Here is a 580-nt window from a genome sequence, read left to right on the forward strand (position 1 = left end):
CACACACACACACACACACACACACACACACACACACACACACACACCTGCATATGCACACATATTACGCATTCGCCAATTTAAAGCTCGTCTATATATTATACAATACGTATGTATTATATGTATGTATGTGCTTGTTGTGTGTCTACGTTTATTTAACATAATTGTCTGTGGCTATGTGTGTGTGTGCGTGAGCTGCGTGCGTTTCTGTTCATACATATCAACAATTTATATATGTGTTTATAGATTTGTATATCGTTATGTTGGCGTAAATTTCGCTTTAAGGGCTTTATATAGGGATGTGTTTGATTATTTTTAGTTCTTTTAGTTGGTATATTAAGGCCATTAACACATTAGCGAGACCATATTAAAATAGTTTAAAGCGCGTGTTGAGGCAAGCCGCTGAGGCAAGCAGCTGAGGCAAGAGAACGATGTTAACGCAATATTTTGCCGATCTACAACTTTCCCCTATTTGTGCAATACATACATACATACATACATACATACATACATAGATACATATGTGCATATATTCATTCAAACGGTAAACGTATACAAACTCACACATTCATACATGCAC

Source organism: Glossina fuscipes, unplaced genomic scaffold (genome assembly GCF_014805625.2).
Source record: "Glossina fuscipes isolate IAEA_lab_2018 unplaced genomic scaffold, Yale_Gfus_2 0, whole genome shotgun sequence".
Lineage (NCBI taxonomy): Eukaryota > Metazoa > Arthropoda > Insecta > Diptera > Glossinidae > Glossina > Glossina fuscipes.